We start from the raw sequence: 18,155 nt of genomic DNA on the forward strand, positions 1-18,155 counted from the left end.
GCCATCAGATAATTAATGCACCTGGTTAATCTCATCATACCTGAAATTGGTTTTCAGCTATGGACTCATCATAGACCCCTGGGGGCCAAAGAAAGGTGGAAAAACGTATATCAACAGCACGGTCTTTGTTTCTTATTTGTGCACAGAAAGTATATTTTATTTAAAGACAGTCCGGCAGATTTTCACTCAGCACATTTATCTCACAGCAGTGTACCTTCCTAAACTTTCTAAGAACTTATCTGCGAGGATCACTGGCTGTATTTTTATGACAACTTTGTTTTGTCATGTTCTAGCAGTTTTACGGGTAGCACGTGTTTTTAGACACAGTCAAGTCTGGTTAATCCATCCTGATTTATATGGCTGTCGCTCTGTCTAGTGCATTTAACTGGTAACCACTCTCACATCATAGGAGTATCACTGATGAGCCAGTTCTGGAATTTTTTCTTAATCTAACTAGAAGTACTCTTTCTAATGATTGGGTTAACCAGGTATAGCTGTATTTAAATTACATTTGATGGATAACCACATTAAAAAAATCCCTATAATAGAAGCATCTCAAATAATTACTTTGCCTTTGATCTGCACATACAAGTGAGACCTTTAGGGAGATTTCATGGAGTTTTGTTTAAAATACTACAAAGACAGAAGAAGTAGAAAGACGTAGACAGAATTCACGCAGTTGCGTGTTTCTCGTGCTAATACACGCTGCGGTGTCACCTCCTCTTACACTGAGAGATGGGAACAGAAATGCCTTCTGTAAGAACTGTTCCGACTGTCTCCTTGAATAACAGATAAGAAAAATCAAGTAGCTACGGATAAATTTCATTACACAGATACTTGCGTTGCTACCTGCTCACAGCTGAGGTGTCCGTCTGTCACAGCGAGGGGATTTTTGTTCTGTCTTCTCTCTGAATGGGTTCCCATTCTTAATTTTCACCTGCAGCCGGTGCTCCATGTAGCTTGCTTGGAGACACAGGGCAAACTGCATTATGTGTCATTTAGCCATTCCCATTTGGAACCTGCTTCCATGGATGTATTGAGGCATCCGCAAAAGAGGAAATCTCCCAACAGAGGACACGACCGCTGTGAAAGAGCAGCGCGGCTTGAAAATCATGCGGAGAATAGCGTGGATGACCCTGTGTAGCACAGAAAGGGAACCTGCTTGCATTGGGGCCGACCATTTTGGTGATCAGTGGATTAGAAGTGAGGCTGTGTTCATATAACTTCATAAGGTTTCCGAGTTCTGACGGAGTTTTTTAGTTTAGACCTGAAAGGCCTCTGTATGTGATATCTGTCTGCTCCTCTCATTGAATAGCTGAACCTAGGAATGCTCAATAACTTAGTTCTTATAGCCTAGATGGAGTTATTGTGTCTGTCTTAAATGTTTTTTTTTTTTTTAAGAAAGCCGAATTTGAGCTTGAATGTCCATTAGAATTTTAATATTTTGGCTAAATACTCAGTGAAGCTCTACTCTGGGGTCAGTTTGGTTCTGCAAGTTCTGTTATTGCAGTCTGATATTTTTGAGGCTATGAGACCTCCAGAATGACTAGTTATTAAACTTGAGTTTTCCGGGAAAAAGTAGCTGCAGTGAGCTGTGGGAGTTTCGCTGAAGTTCTGCTTTCTTCTGAGAGCCCCTGCACTCATGTGGATTTATTACTGTTTGGTCGTAATCGTTCAAGAAGTGTATCTGGCATTTACGTTGCATAAGGAAAATTAGGTGGTTGGGGGGGAATAAGGAATTCAAGTCAATGAGTGCGTCTGATAGCAAATGTGTTTTTCTTAACAAATTATGTATTGGCAAATAGTGCCCCTCTCTGCCAGGATCTGTATTTCACTTTGACATCTCAAGCATGTTATCCTAGTTTTCCTCTCTCTGGCAGCTCAACCAGAGCTGTCACATCACAAACAACTTTTTTCTTAATATACACATCTGGCGTTGGCAGTTGGACCAACTTCATAAGAGCACATGATCATCATTCATTACAAGATTAAAAAGTACCCCATGGCATCATTGATGTTTTTTAACTTTGATCTTTTGCAGTTGTGATTCATCTCAGTTATAAAACTTCCCTTTAAAGGAACACAACCGATGACTTATTAGAACCTTCATTCTGAGTAGCGTAAACATAAAATTATGCACATCTTTACAAAATGTCATTTACTTTGTTGCCAGCTTATCATTTTAAGACATGACATCATGCTTTAGATCGTGAATTTGTAAGGCTTGTTTATAGGCAAGGCACTCTGACCTTCTGTTGGCAAGTTGACTTGAGCGAACAAATGCTGCGTGCTTTCCAGCAACAGTAGGAGCAGCAGCAATACCATGACAGATATCACAATCATTTAGAACCTGACTTTAAGAGTGCTGAACAGTCATGGTATACAGTGACTCCAGTTGGTATTTTGGATCCTCAGCACTTCAGAAAGTCAGGTTCTTAAATGTAACTGCCATTTAGTCATATTAAACATATGCTTGTAGAAGCTTGCTGCCTTGTCTCTCTGTTATTATTTTAAAATATTTTAGTAGAGACAGTGATGTCAGGTTGCTCTGTTAGGAAAACCTTCCCATTTCTGCATGCAGAAAGGTCTTCTGATGATTTTTCCTCGGAAAGTATTTATTTATTTTTAATTATCTATTTCAGTCTGTCCAGATTACCATCCAGGGACATCTACTGTTGTTGCACGGTCTTTGTGCTGGATTGAGACAGTGCATTGCACTCTGACTGATGGAGTCTAGAGCCAGCGTTGTATAAGATCCTTGGGAAATCCTGCAGAGATTTTTCTCCCTTCATGTCCAGGATGAAACCTCTGCCATACGCACATCTTAGCCAGCAGAACTGCCTTCCAGCTGGGAGGGCTGAAAGAAGTTTTCCGGAGAAATAAGTTGTCAGGAGGTCACAACTAACAGACAGATAGCAAGGGATCACTGTACAGGAATTAAAAGAAAGAAAAAAACCCAACAAAACAAAAAAACCCCAAACCTTTACCTAGGCCCCTCTTTAATGCCTTTGCCTTAGCTCGTTACAAATACAGAAATAATGACTTGCCCTCCCATAGTGGCACCTTTCAAGTAGGAGATACATTCTCCTTTCTGGCTGCTTTTGGTAGAAAAAGATTTCCCTCCCAGTCAGGAGGGAAATCATGAGGAATGAGGGAGGAGAAGTCTATATATTTTTATATTTTGCCTGGCTTCCAAAGACTTTAGTTCATCTCTAACTAAAGGTGTTCTCCAAAGTCACCGATTACAATTTTCTGTATCAGTGTGAATGGGAAAGTAGTTCTGAGCTGTGAACTGCAGCGTTTCAGTAGGAGGAAACGGCTCTTTCATTCAGCTCCCGAGTATTTCTCTGCCGCTGCAGCTTGCAAGGTGTGCACGTGATGAAAGGTATGAGCAAACATCGCCTTTTTGTCCGTGCACGCTGCAGAAGCCAGCAAGAGGTTCTGCTCAGCCTTTCTATTAACTGTTTGGCCAACCCGGCTTATAAAACGCAGATAAGTCATTGAGATTTTTTAGATTCCTCGACTTAAAACCGTAACAATTTTTAGGAAGTTCTCCCTCTTTTCTTTCAAAGGCGGAGGGTGGAGGGATAAGTCTGGGGCTAGTGGAATGTGCTTTGGAGTAGAACAGCTTTAAATTTTTCAGGTTTTTTTTTCTTTTTTCTTTTTTTTTTTTCTTTTTCTTTCTTTTTTTTTTTTTCCTTTTTTTTTCTCCTTTTTTTTGTTGACTGCCTGTCAGGAGCTGGGCTGGTGGCCAAGCAGGAAATGACACATCGAGAGGCATTTGTGTTGTGCAACATTTTGTGGAACTGATGCAAGGATACATTGTCTGTTTACGCATTCCTCTGCTAACAGCCTGCATGGCAGTAATTTTATTCAGGGACACATGGCATGCTACAGCAAGGAGCTAGATCCTTAACATCTCTTTATGCAGAATTGTCACAGCAGTTGAAACACGCTGTGTGTCCCCCGTTTAGAATATTCTCTGGCTTGCCTTCAAAAACCACTCGACTAGCCCCCCTTCCTTCCCAAGAATATATTGATTTGACTGCGGTTTTTTGCACTGTGGTAAATTGGGGCAGTGCAGGGAGAGTTTGCAGAGCAAGAGGAAATTTTACAGGCAGGTCCTACTTGGTGCGTCTACCTCGGACTGTAAATGTAGCATCGCAGTTCTTTCAAGCGCTGCGTCGCAGACGTCGAACGTGGAAGTTCGCATCTACATGTGTTTTGGCATGGCGAGGGGGGGGTTATTTAGAGTCAATGCTAAATACTCTGAGATACGATGAACGAGCCCTGGGTTTTCATCCAAACGCAAGTTAGAAAATCTGTGACTTGCGCTGGGGTCTTTCAGAATGACGAATCTCCACCAAGATCGGCCGGGTTAGTCTGGATTTCTCCCAGCGTAAGTGGGAGCAGAGGAAGGCAGAGTGGGCGGTCTGGCGGTTTGCGAGTTGCTCTAAATGACTTTGTAAAGCTCAACGTTTGTGTTATAATGCCCCTTTGTAAGGAATGAGGCAAAACGTGATTATACGGCCAAAGAAATGTTCAGGGTGGCTATGCTATGGGGTTTAGGTTCTTTCCTGTGACTATCGTTAGAATATTTGAGCGTGACCACAGTCTACTTCCAGGCTGGGACCTGACCTTCACTGCTCAGATCCCCAGTAAGGAGTTGTCGTGTTTCTGTTTTCAGTGGTACAAGACCAGGGCCTTTTTGCAGTGTAAAAAACAAGACATCATAGTTTCATTCACTGTTATTTGCTGCTGGCTTATTTTTTGCAAACGTGTAATTTCACAAAACTGTACTAGTTGGGAACTGGAGCTCCCGAGCATTCCCAGAGGCTGTAAGAAACTGGTGGGATGATACAAGTGTTCCTCGGTGAAGGGGGCAGACATTGTATATGCTAGTGGTTCAGGTTTACGTTTGAGATGAGTGTGTAACCCACAGAGCAGGGCTTCTTCCAGCCACCCCAACCATGATGCATGCCCCTGGAGCAAGGTGACCAGGGTGGTAGCTGCATCCCAGGGATCAGTTCTTGGTTTTTCCACTGCGCCTAGAGAGGGGCTGCTGCGTAAAAACTCATCATCTGCAGAGCAGGCTATGAGAGTAAAAATAATTTCTTCTCCAGTGATCATAACTTTTATCTGCTGGTGTAGTGCAAAGGGTAAGATAAAAGCAAAACCTAGCTAGTTCACTCGTGGCTTGAATTCATATGCTGCAGTTCTGAAATCTCAGTGATCTACGTGGCACTAGCTGGCTCTCTCTGTAGGAGGACATTGCTGCCCAGGGAGGTGACAGGGTGACTGTGCGTTCACTGTTACAGTGAGAGGGAAAAGGCCTTGAGAAGATTATGTAAAACAAATGGGCAAGTCTGAGCATAAAACCATCCTTAAGATGTCCTCACCAATAGTAATACAGTCTCGGTTTGTATTTGTCAACAGAACAGATTGTTTCCATCCCATTGTAGAGGGAACACTGCTTCCACACAGTCTATTCCTAGGACATTTGTCATGTAAGACAACCATCATGGTGTTTTTTGATATCGCAGCTACTGCTGTTTGTGTTCAAAACGTTTAAAAAGCCACAAATAAAGTTATGGCCCCTCTGCTTAGTCGTGCTGCATAGTCATATGACAAGAGAGTTTTTCCTTGAACAACTTACAGTCACCATTAAAAATACAGATGGGAAAAAAGGCCTTATAGCTAAACAAATGAAGTCAACGGTGGAAGTGAGTTCATTCTGCATCTCAATATGGCACAACTATGAGGAAAGGAGTAGTGAAAGTCATTTTTATGAATCTGTGACTCTACTCCTTATAGGTACTGTGGATGTGGAGGAAGATGGTATAAAAAAAGGCATTAGAGTAGCTTTTCACAGACCATTTTGTTCCATACTTTCCTCCCAAGAGAAGTCTTGTACGTCTTCACTTTTGAAATGCATTTAGCTTGTTGCTGCTAATATCAGCATTTTTTTTTCTCACACTTCAGTGTAGCACCTCTTATACCTCTCCCTCCACTTTCCAAAGTGGGTTGGGAAGTAGGGAACAGGGCAAATATGGTTGGGAGACGCTGCATCAGAGTAGAGTACTTATATAGTTCTTCCTTGCTGACAATCCCAAATTTCTTTATAAGGTTTTTATAAAATCTATTTTTATTCTCCATATAAACTTAATTCTCCACTGAAACATGGTCATCCCAGACGTGAAACACAGATGCTGATTTAACCAGACAAGGAATGCAGAAGAGGAAATGAGGAAGAATATCATACTTAATTGAAACTTCAGGGGAAGAAACTGAGTAATGATCTCATGCTGCAGTATGTTTGGGACGCCGGAAACCTTACTTTTATGAAGAACTGGGTTCCTTAATGCGTGTGTCTGCTCAGATCCCCTGTTACATATCTCATCTACAGTAGACCAGCTTATTCAGCACAATAGTGGCTCACTGTTGGCTGAGCTTTCAGCTCTCCAGAAATGAGACATGTAGGGTAGGTTTCCTCTGAAGTGAATGAAGAGACACGGGCACTTGCAGAGAGTGATTCATCCCGCCTATCTTAACGCCCATCTGAGAGTGCAGTGAGCTGCCCTTTTAGAGCTATCCGTCCCTTTCCATTGATCATAAATGGAGGCTAGATGACTAGCCTAGACTAGGCACCCTGGTTTTGAGATGGCTGAAATCAAATGAGATTATGAGATATTATAGTCCTAAGGTGTACCTAATGACTGCTGTGAAATTCAGACAACCTGAGCTAGCTTTAAAGCAGGTAGCTCAGGTAGTGATAGCAGTACAGTCACAGGTAACAGGGAGCTCAGCATGGGTTAACCAACTGTTTGCCCAGCTTCTTGGGTGGATGCTTTGTCTTCAGTTGAACTGTGAACACTCCGTGGTATGTTTCTGACAATATAAGGAATTGTTTAAAGCTGACTTTGAAGTGTCTGTACAGCTGCCATAATGAGTGTCATACACACATACCTTAAAAAATGATGCTATCTACTAAGGCATCATTATCACCTCTTGCAGGATTTCTGTAGTCAAGTACTGCTCAGGTCCTGCTCAGCTTGGCTTGTGTGAACTGAGGAGACTGAAACTCAGGTTCTTTAGCGGTAAACATGGTATTCAATAAGATTCCCACACTAACTAAAATACTGCAGCTGCTAAGAAACAATATAAAGGTGGTAATACACTTTACAGGTGTTACCTAAAGGTAAAGAATATTGGAGAACATATTTAAAAATTTTCCTAACACTGGGAAATACTCTGTGTTTCCAATGTTCCTGCTTCACATCAGAACATATTAATTGTTCCTTCCTTATCCAAACTGCCCATGCTCCTTTGGTTCTGAGATTTAATCTTTCCCACAGCGTGGGAAGGCAAACCCTTTTACCTGATTATTGCCGGCATAAATGTTTGTTGCTTCCATCACTCTTCAGGCTCTCGTAGCTGCATTTTGTGAACTTTACTCCCACTTCATAACACCCTGCTTCTTTAGTAGCCCTGCTAATTTAAATTCAGGATGCCAAACAGGTATTAATCAGGGTGCTTACAAGTGTAGAAACTTCTTCTGCCTGTCTGTAATCCATGTGAGTAATGCCAATTAGTTGTCTGCTTCCTTAAATCTTCATATACTTTCTCATTCTTGCATTCCCGCAGTAGTAGACCCAGTTTAAATGTCATGTGCTGTCAGAGGCACTCGATGGTGTTTTGTTTCATTGCTTTTAGAGCTCTACAGGAAAATCATCTCCTCCACAAGGACTGCAGAAGTCCGCTGTGGAAGAAATGGATGAGTCCAGCTCTTGCATTTGTAGTTTAATTTGCTAGAAATAGGATTCTAGGTCATTATATTCCAGAGTGTCTTCACATGTCGTGAGTATGTACAGCAGTTTCACATTGGTGCAGCATCTTCTTGGAAAGGAGTAGGCACTTGCAGGCACTAGTAGTACCAGGTATGTGTTTGTTTACATATGGTAAATCCTAGATTAGATTTGCAAAAGAAGCCCAGTTTTAACTGGTTGTATTAAAAAGGATCAGAAATCCAGAGATTACCCATCCAAAAGGGATGGTACTCACAATTACGTGTTGTATTTTGAAAATTCAGATTTGTGTTTCTCAGCAGTGTAGAAGCTGGAAAAAAATAGAGACCTGGAAATACAATACACAGTCGCTGTGTGGTACAGACCACTGGTTAGGAGTAGAGAGGGTATTATACATGGAATGCTTTTTTTTTTTTTTGGCATGTGTACATATGTAGTCAAGGACTCAGATTCTTAGACAACAATATACTTGAATTAATTCAATTTATCTAGTGAATGTATAAGTGCTGTAGACATATGAAGTGCAATAGAGTTGTTTCCACATTTCTAGGTTCCCAATTAAATTAAGAATAATTTAATTTTTCATTCCTTGAGTCTCTTATCACCATAAACTAGATTTGTGGAACATACTTGTTGCTTTCACACTGGAAACTCTTTGGCTTTGATGATCCAGACTATGGTCCAGTCCCACTTTTGGTCTTTTTTGATGTCTTTGAACAATTGTGTATAAACCAGTGCTATAATAAAATTACCACCTCTGTAGACAGAAGTGTTGACTACACAAGAGGGCTCAGCAGTAGAGCTGTGAATGTAAATTATTCAGTGTTTTAATTCATCAGCTAAGCAGTCAAAATGAAAATCCTTCTTGTCAAGGGACATATGGGTAAAATTTTCAGCAAGATGCAGGGTGGATTTGACTCTCCTTAACTGCAGTTGTCTAAAAGCTAGATACGGTGTCTTGACGAGTCTTCTCTGGCCTGTTGCGGTCAGGAGAGAGATGTATGCATGTGTTGAAGCTGGTTTACCCCACCCTAAGCATCTACAAGTGTCAGCGTGCAGCTCCCTGGAGGTGAGTGGCAGTGAGCACCGACTGTGGAGGGAATGCGGAGCCGTGCGGACCACAGGGCTGGTGCTCAGTGCCGTGCAGATGCCTGCATCGGCTCGAAACAAGCTACCTGGCTTACCGGCAACTGCAGCAGCATGCAGCTTTGAAATGCTTCTGTATACTCCTTTTTATTGCTCTTTAAACCTTTTTAAAGGGGGCTTTAGTGCCTGATTTTTCAAAAGCCACATTGAAGGGCTGCTCTCTGAAGTCTGTTACAATTTAAGATGTTGGTGAGTCCCTCCTCATTAGACATAAATAACCACTGTGTGATCTTTTATGTTTTCCTCTTCCGTGCCTGCTTGGTTGAAACTCTCAGGCACTCGGTGCAGAAATGTCCATCCTGGTTTCAATTGTCTTTCCCCGTGCTGATGTGCTTGTTACTGTTCCTCTCCCAAAGGCTGTGGCCTCTACAGCTCAGCAGTAGTCTGGTTTTTGTCCGTGATCCTCATCAACGTCACAGCGAAGTCAGACATTTTAATTAGCCTTTATCTTTTGCTTTGGAAGAGTGAGCCCAGGGTATGCCTCTTAGTGCCGTGAAGAGGTCTCACGCAGCAGCATTCACTCCCTGCGGTATGACATGAAGTCATAAGCGTCCCTGAGAATGAGGACACCAGAATTACGGCACATGAAGGATACTCAGACTCAGTGTTTAGGTAGGGTTTGAGCTTTGCATGTATAGAGACTTACTGGTCTATGTTATTAGTTTCACTCATCTTGATCTTTGCTATTTCTGAAAGATGGCAGCAAAAGAGAAACCTGATAGCAGCTGGCTTGTAGCGATAGCCTCTAGTATAGACAGGTAGGAGACAGTAGTGAGGACTTGGTGCGCGCAAAACCCAGATAACAGCGACTGTTCTTTAGACCCAGATCAAGGATGAAGGAAGCTCTCAGGGGAAACATGTTTACTTCTGCGTGGGATGCAAAGTGCACACCTCACTAACTACACGTGTCATGTAAAATTACGAATTAAAATGAGAACTGTTTTTCTCTGCTGACTTGGTGTAAAAGGGAATAAACAGTAGATTTAAGGGATGTAACAAGCGGATATGTACACATCAGATAAATAATACTTGTTGACGTAGAAGAAATAGATCTTTTTTGATTAAAGGGCAGGTACCTCTAGCTCTAAGTCTTACTTTATGCATAAGCTACAGGCAAAAATTACAGTAGGAAAAGGCCACGTCTGAGCACTCAGAATTGGGACATGCCAAGAGTACAGTTATCGGTGCAGCTTTAATTCATGCCTGTCACGTGTGTGTGACAAAACAGTTCTTCACTGTAAGAGCATGTGCTGGCTTATCCATAGGACAGCAACGTCTTGCTCTTATTTTTTAGAGACATAACAGTATATAGTGCTTTATAAGTTCCAAATGCCACTCTCAGGTTGACTTAGTGGTGAGTGGTTGGTGCTTCTGAAGAATAAATCTGAAGGTCTCATACCAGGCACTGGGAAAAGTATGAACACACAGTGGATATGATCTATGACCCACTTTGTTTTGAGGAACTTAACTATTGTTACAACAAAAAATCATGCGGCAGGAGCATAAAATCTGTAGGCCAGCTATCAGCTACCTTTGCCAAGCTGTAATCAAAGCTTTTAGCTGATAAAATCTAAGGAATTTCCATTCTCTGAAAATTTTTTTCAGAGTTTTATAATTTTATCAAATCTGGATGGATTACCGTGGAGATTCTGAAAAAAAAGAGCAAACCTGCTAAGCAGAGTTTCAAATCTCCATGCCAAAATATAGCGACAAAAAAAGCTCCTTCAAGAAAAGATTGCCAAAAACATTTTTCAAGGTGCTACGTTTTTCCTCAAACTTATTTCCAGGAATGTCTGAGCCATTTTGGTTGAAATTGAAGAAATGTGTTGCTTACTCATGCAAGAAAAAATGGAATGCAAACAGTCAAAATTCGGTAAAGTTGCAAGCAACAGAAAATAGGGTCTTATAACGGGAAACGTTGGGCAACTTTAACGATGGGCAGTCCTACCAGCCCCACCTCTAACATACTAATCTACTGTGGTATTAGTTCGCTCTGAAAAAAATCCAGTAGCTTCAGTGGCAATCCTGCATCAATCAACTTGGCGGTTGGCAGGGTCTTCTCATGGGCTGCAGCAGCTCCGGCGTCGACTCCAACAGGTCAAGTCTTTTGGCGGGCGACGGGCGAGGTGCCGTCTCCGGCAGCGCAGGAGAGCACGACGTGACTCCTACCCGTGTGCCGGGGACGTGTCGGAGAAGGCAACAACCTTTGTAAAAGATGAAACAAGGGCCACCGCAGCCTGCAGGGCCTCTGGAGGCGTTGCAGGTTAGAAGGCAGCCTGCCTCCAGGTGCCGGTGTTTGGCAGGACTCTCCTTCCCCACCCTCAGCCTCTTCAGAGGGGTAATTTGGTGTGTGTGCACTCCAGCTGAATTGGCACAGTCCGCCCAGGCGTTGCAGGCTGTAACACACACGGGGTGCGAGCCCAGGGGGGTTTGGGTCGTAGAGCGAGACTCCTCCAGCGCGCCCGGGGTGCGGAGCAGGGCCTCCTCGCCGCGAGCACCCCGGCACCTCCAGCGCCCCTTTGCCGCACTGAGGCTGGGGCAGCGGCGCTTCTGAAAAGGAGCGTTTTTAGGCAAAACTCCCTTGTGTTTGAGAATAACAACCGCAGGAGATTAACCCTGGGAAAAAAAAAACCCAAACTCTGCCCTAAATAGCCCCCCGTGCTGGCCGTGCACTGCTGCCTGCGTCCCCTTTAGCCGAGGTAACTGGCAGCCGCAGCCCGGGTCCAGGCACCATCCAGACCCCAGGGCGGGCAAGACCCCGGCCCGGTCTCGTTTCCGAGGCCCAGCTGGGGTCAGTGAACATGGCGAACGGCACTTCAGGCTCCCGAGAGCCTCCTGGGCGGGGCGCGGAGCTGCGTGAAGCCCGCGGCAAGGGACAAGCCCTTCTGCAAAAATAAGCCGGGCCATAGGCGCATCCAGGGGCACGGTCTGCGGTGGTTTGGGTGCTCTGACGTCAGCGGTTGAAAAACGCACACTTCTTGTTACCTTCTCCTCTTTTACGTGGCTCAGAGCTGCTGAAGACGTAGGGCCCATTTAAAACCAGCGACGAGAGCTTTGTTTTAACAGGTTTGTAAATCGGAGGAGCCGATCAGGCCCAGGCAGCGTCGCAGGTTTCCCCTGAGACCTGCTTCTGTGTAGAAAACTTTCCCCGCCTCGGCGCAAAACACGTGCTCGCTGCTTTGGAGCTGCCTCAAGTGATGGCGCTGCAGGGAGCGCGCTCCTCACGCGCGCCGCGGCCCGGGGATGGGCGGCCTGCTGTGTGGCTTTTCTATTTTAAGTTAAAAAGCCGGTTTTGGAGACAATTCTCAGTGCTGGGCAGAAGGCACCTTCGCAGGCGGCTTTATTCCCCTCGCTATTACAAGCTTTTCCCCGTGCCTTTTCCCAGCGCGGTGTTCCCATCCTTGGGAGCCAAGCAGCCTGAGAGCTGAAAGAGGAGTGTTGTCAGGAGGGTGATTAAAATTGGGATTGATGCAGCCGGGAGCCAGGGTTCAGCCACCTCTCTGGGCCTCTGCGTTAGTGTTATGTCAGACACAGTAGCTTTACCATGCGCGGCGAGTTTATGCGTTTTTTTTATTGTCTGGCGCTGCCAGAAAATGTTGACCCCGGAGTAGTCGCGCTGCGTAAGCCGTCAGTGGCGGAGGGCAGCGCGCTCTGCGAACCGTTTACGTTCCCTCTTTAATTTGTCACTTATGGGTCATATCTTTTTACATTTACATTTTTAAATTAGTTCAGTGTGCCCTGAGCTGCGGTTCCAGAATCCACGCTGAAAACTTCCCAACTTTACGAGTTATTAAAAAAATTCCAAAACCCCTCACTTAATTTATGCTCAGTATGCAGAACAACTTAAAGTTATGAGAAGGCTTCACGTTTTTATAAGGACATGAGTTTGGGGAGAGATTAGATTTTAGGGCTCACAGGCAACATGGAACAATTGCGTCTACTTGGTCATCTCTTCAAAGAGGATCCTGTCAAGTGAAATTTGGCCCAAAATTTAAAAGAAAAAAAAAGTTTTGGCATAAAAACCAATCTGGTCAAAATAAAATGGTTTTTCCAACATAAATTCCATTAAAAGTAAAGCCAGACTCAGCAAATGCTTGAGATCTCCCATATGGACTGAAGAATAGTTTTTACAGTGGAGCACAATGCAGTTTTTTGGAGTGCATTTGAGACTGCTCCTGTTTTGGAAGCCGGCTCCTGTCTTGTTTGAATGAAGATTTAAACTGTATATAGCAAAAAGCAATGTTAGCGTATCTGGAACACCAGCATAAAGGCTGTCTGTTAGAAGAAACGTTTATTTTTAGAGAGAACAAAACACCACTACCCTATGCTTTTTTTTTCCCCCCCTTCCTTTAATTCTCATGTCAGGAAGTTTTGATGACCAGCTCTCTGTGGCCAGCTGAGTAAAGCAGGGATGTAGGAGGATGGTTCAGTGGTTGACACATTTGAACGTGGGTCTTCCAGGTCCATCATCCGCCTCTGACGTCTTTAGGACGTTTCGTGCATTTGAAAATCCATCTGAACAGATGTCCAGACTTACTGCTATCAGTGGAAACTGGGTACCTCCTTCTCTCGACCTCAGTTCCCCTTGTGTGAAGTATAAGTAGTGGCAGTACGCTCCTCCAGGAATGACGTGAATATAGGAAGATGGTGAAGATCAAGGTGTTTGTTTTACCAGAGTTATGTCTGGAAGGCATATTGCCATCCAAGGTATATCACAATACGAGTCAGAAAGCCTCAATTTCTCTTGATAAATGAAAACATCTTTATTTTTTATATTTTATTTCATATTTGTCCATCTTCAAGATGGGAAGAAATGGGCTTTTTTTTTCTATCCTGTTAGCTTTGAGATCCCACCATTCATTGCTGTTCCATATTGCTGTGTCAGAACAGTGTAGTTGTCTTAGGCTCCAGATCCCAATTTCTTCAACACCTTGAAGGCATTGCATGGGGTAAAGGTGGCTGGTAGGAGTGAGCCTCTCGTTATATCAGCCCTTACTCGGAGTTAAATACCTGGTGCTGCTTTCAGAGAATGGCAAGTACCAGGCTCTTCTAGTCCCTGCTTTTAGGAGCTTTACGCTCGTACAGCCCGGCGAGACAAAACCAGACAAAATAGAAAGTCTGAAGGATGAAACTCCTGGATGGGTAGATATTCTTTCCACACTTCGTTTACACCACTGGCTATCGAATGATGGCAATGCCTATGCTTTATCAACCATACGTTTTCTGACTTTGGGGAGTGAATCGGCCACTTTTGTGCAGCCGAGGGGAGGAAGCTTTACAGCCGGTGAGGTTACCTCTGCGTGCGTGTGTGTCTTGAGGGGTGGGGAAGGCAGACATCCTTAACCAAACATTTCCAACCTGCTGTTTTAGCTGGAATAGGAAAACCAGCTTGACAAGAATGAACGGCTTCGCCAAGTGACATTCAGGGGAGGTTGGTGGGATTTTAAACAAATCTCCTTAAACAAGCATGAAAACAAGCTATTTAGCGCTCATTAATGTCTCAGGTTAAACTCTTGAATAATTTGTCATGGTTAGGTTCTTTTGGTTTCATTGGTGTTTTTCTAGTGACTAATGAGATGACAGCTACACATGCTCCTCGGTATGCCACTGTTCACAATAGGGTTTAAAGTTGTGTATTTGTTATTGATGTCATTAAAGTGATGGATTTGAGCTTGGTTTCTGAGGCAGCCGACTGGGTGGTTAGGACTAATTTCTAGCAATGGTTTTGGAGGTTGAAACCAAAGTGTGTATAAAAGGAAATGTTTCTTCTTTTAAGCAAATAATTTGAACCCAGATGAATGAAATTTAAGCAAGTGGGCATCAACTCTGAGTTAATTTTGACATAGTTGTCTGGAAATCATCACCAATTAAAATATTTTTATGAGCTCGAATGTAGTATTGTCTTTCGGTGCTTATGTAAGAGAGGAACAAACTGCTTGTTTAACCCCAGCCTTGAGACAACTGGCCAGAATATATGAGTGAAGTCATAGCCATCTGGAGCTGCAGGGAGGGCATGGGCCTCAGCAAACCTCACTTTGGAGGAGCAAGGAGATTTCCCTATCTGAACTGAAAAATACGTAAATTTGAGCAGATTGCTGGTACCCAACAGGATGTGCAACTCATTTGAAAATGAATCTCACCAAACACATTTGACATTTCTAGACAACAATTACTAATAGAAAAGACAGACATAGCTGATTGCATCCACGTCTGTAGTAAGGGAACATTTCTCTAGCATGGGGACTTCCTGCAAAACTCCTGCAGAAGTCAGTGTGAGTCTTGGATGTGCAAAGAGGACATGAGCAGCTCTGGAGCCCGGGAATCCTAGTTCAGAGTAAAAATGAATCCCTTGGGTTGTTATAATCAGATTCTTTCATGTGCTTCTCCAGACTGAAGAGCTAGTGAGATAGTTCCTTAATTTATACACACACCTTTCACACCTGCACATAAAGAAAACCTTTGATGCCAAGTGCTTGATGGAACAACAAGATGGGTATGTGCAGAATTAAAAGGATACACACCACACTCAAATATTTTTATAGCTTTTTAGACTCTGCACATTTAAAATAATAATGAATACCCTGCCTGATGGGGAGGAGCAGTCTCTGCATTGTGAATTTGGCCTTTTCATGAGAGCACCATTGTTTTTTTGTTGTTTTTACATTGCAAAGAGAGTTGAAATGTTGAAGACTTGAGTATAAATGTCTGTTGATGTGTTCCCAACCACAGTCTCACTTATTCAATGAGACAGACTTTTAGCATTTAAATTTTTATTATTGGTCTTCACTGAGTTTTTTGCATTTTCTTTTATTATGCTATATGCTTACATATGCATATGTATATACATAATAGTACTGCGTGCTTATGAAAGAGCCTATCATGAGTGTTTGTTTTCCATTCCGTAATTATCATCATTTGATTCTTGTGCAGTAGCGTACTTCTTTTATTCGGGCTCCCAACACTGTAGACAGATGTTCAAATATTTCAACACAAACAAAACTGTTTATATTTGACTTACAGAATCGTTATAGCTTTGGTATGTATGCATGGAATTTGCCCTGTTTTGAAGTGTTAACACTAGACCTGTGCACCACTTCAGTCTGAAAGAAGGTAGACCTGAAATTGCACTTAATTTCAGCCTCCAGTTGAGTCCATACCAAGAAAATTTCAGGGCTTAGACGGATGATCAAGTTACAGGGGATGTCTGTGTTTCCACATGTCAGCTGAGCCACAGCAGCTGCCCGGTAGGTGTTCTTGGCCCCCCATAAATGTAAGTTGATTTGATTTAGCTTAGCCCTCAATAAAAGAGGCTTTAGATAAGTAGAATCACTGCACACTTGCCACAGGCAGAGAGCACATGCGCAGATGGTTACCATCCAGGTCTGGGACACGGTAACCCATTCTGCCCCGGGAACTGGCTGTGTATCTGTATGGTCCTGTACTGTTGGCAATAGTCAAGACAATTTTTAGATCAGCATTTACATTCTCTTTTAAAAATTAGTTGTTGAATCCCTTGACATAGCTGGGTTTTTTAGCTTGCATAAAAATGGTTTGCTAGCTCTCCTTTCTCAGCCCCACAAGCACTGTTGCTCACAAGACAACAGCAGTGGAAACCATGTTAGTGTTGTTTTGAGGGGCTCATTCAGAACAGAAATGATCTTATTTCTCAGCCTGATTGGGGAGACACTTCTTTAGAGACTTTGACAGGTATATCAGGCCCTAAATTTTACCAGTCGTGACTTTTCAGATATACTCAAGGAAAAATACCTTGCATTTTTTTACCTGGAACTCTGTAATGCCCACAGTCTATAATATTTAGTAGATAGCAACCAAGAGCTGATTTAAGAAATTTGCTTTTGAAATCCCCTGTGGCCTCCTTTGCTTGCTGAGTAGGGCGAAGTTGCAACACTTCTCCAGGACATAGGCAACAAGCACGATCGCAAGCTCCGTGCAAGGCTACATCGGGAGCGTGGGCAGACTACCAGCCTGGCTCAGTAAGTTGCAGCTTAGCGTTGCTTTGGACTTTTGGTGTCAATGATAACTCATTTAGTCCTTTCGACTCAGAGTGAGTTATCTAAACTTGTACCTCTGGATTTATAACAACATATCCTTAATCTGTTCTTCCTTAACATGTTATGACCCTCCTTAGACAAGGGATTTGAGAAAGTGGTGAGTTAGGTTTTTCCACTTTCTGCAGCCCCTTTGAACGGGCAAGGTTTCCAGTTGCTTAACTCTGGGCTGTTCCTCTGCTCTGTGTCTGCAGTGATCTATCAAGTGGTGTCTGTTCCTGTACTACCTTTTGGTGTCCCTAACAACATTTGATTCTTATTATATGTAAATGCGGGTTATCCATGGTTGCTCATAAACATGCATGTCCACGGGGAAGCTCCCATCATTTTCCTGTGGGTTAAGACAAGATTTTTGTAAGGGAGGAAAAGTAAAAAAAGTAGGTCAGCTCCTTCCTGAGCTCAGGTGGACTGTGCATTCAGCATTTCTCATGGCCACATCCAGTGGGGGAAGCTGATAGCAGAACCTACTGCAAATACAGTAGGAAAGGCAGAAGATGTCAGGGTAGAGATATCTGCCATAAGTGCCTTAGCCTCCCTGCAGGTCTTCCAGGAAATTGGGAAATTTGTGAGCCCTGAGGATTGGTGTGACAATAAATCCATGCCAGGGGAGGGCACATTGCTTTGCCTTGCACATCCTCTAGCAGGAGGAATCCCAGGGGCTGGGGGACCTGCGGGTTCCTTGGGTGTCCTCTTCCAGCCACGGTCGTGCTGTCTAGGGAGGACACCATTCCCCAGTGCTCCTCTGATCAGCATCAGTCAAAACAAGTTGGTTTAGCAGAGTCCTGCTCCGAATCGGCGGTAGCTGCAGTAGGAGATGAGTGATTAAGAGCAGAGAAAGGCCAGGCACGGTAACCTCATCAGCTGGCACAGCTGCAACCTGAAAAGGCTGCGGGACCACAGCCCCGATTGTGTCGCGCTCGGTTACCCCCCATGCTGGCAGCACGTCCAAGCTTCATGACGAATAGCAGGGGCTGCAGAGTGGCCAGTGACCAGGTTTCAATTAAACATATCGCTGAGATCGGCTTCTGCTTTGGGAACAGAAAGTGAGCTCCAAAAAAGTCAGTTCCCATTGGCTGAGTGCCTAAGTAAGTTTTATTTTTTAAAGTGTTATTTACAACTTTATAGTCTGTTAGGC

The 18,155-nt window shown here is 43.5% G+C and overlaps 1 protein-coding gene across 3 annotated transcripts in view; it reads left to right on the top strand.

Moving 5' to 3' along the window:
- The window catches only part of RUNX2 (RUNX family transcription factor 2), a gene marked incomplete at its 5' end in the record, with an annotated part of 226,223 nt that overhangs the window by 78,300 nt on the left and 129,768 nt on the right, over positions 1-18,155 (top strand). The window lies entirely within an intron of this gene.

This window comes from Phaethon aethereus, assembly GCF_964289735.1.
Source record: "Phaethon aethereus genome assembly, chromosome: 3".
Classification (NCBI taxonomy): domain Eukaryota; kingdom Metazoa; phylum Chordata; class Aves; order Phaethontiformes; family Phaethontidae; genus Phaethon; species Phaethon aethereus.